This window comes from Oncorhynchus tshawytscha, linkage group LG15 (assembly GCF_018296145.1).
Source record: "Oncorhynchus tshawytscha isolate Ot180627B linkage group LG15, Otsh_v2.0, whole genome shotgun sequence".
NCBI lineage: Eukaryota > Metazoa > Chordata > Actinopteri > Salmoniformes > Salmonidae > Oncorhynchus > Oncorhynchus tshawytscha.
In genome coordinates, this window is record NC_056443.1 from 19,213,027 (window position 1) to 19,213,419 (window position 393).

Here is a 393-nt window from a genome sequence, read left to right on the forward strand (position 1 = left end):
CACATTTTTTCAAACATCCATTTATTGTGCAGTAGTGAGTAAGTGAGTGAATAAAAGAGAGAGAGAGAGAGAGAGGAGAGTGGGAGGGCGAGTGATGTAGGTTGCAAATGTAATTATAATCTCACGAGCACCATTTTAGAACACTGACACACGGGGCAGACTGCCCGGTTCAGTTGCAGCCCAAAAATAACGACACTATATAACCTACTATCAGGTGGCCTCTACTCTACAGCATAGATATAAACCTACAAAAGTTTGCAGACATATGTCTTATCGAAGTGAGTACAAGTTAAAAAGATTTGACGTGAGGTATCTGAATGTTGTTTTGATAACACATCCCGGAAGCCTATGGTTTTAAAGTTGGAAAAATGGAAGAAAGATTGATAGGCTGTT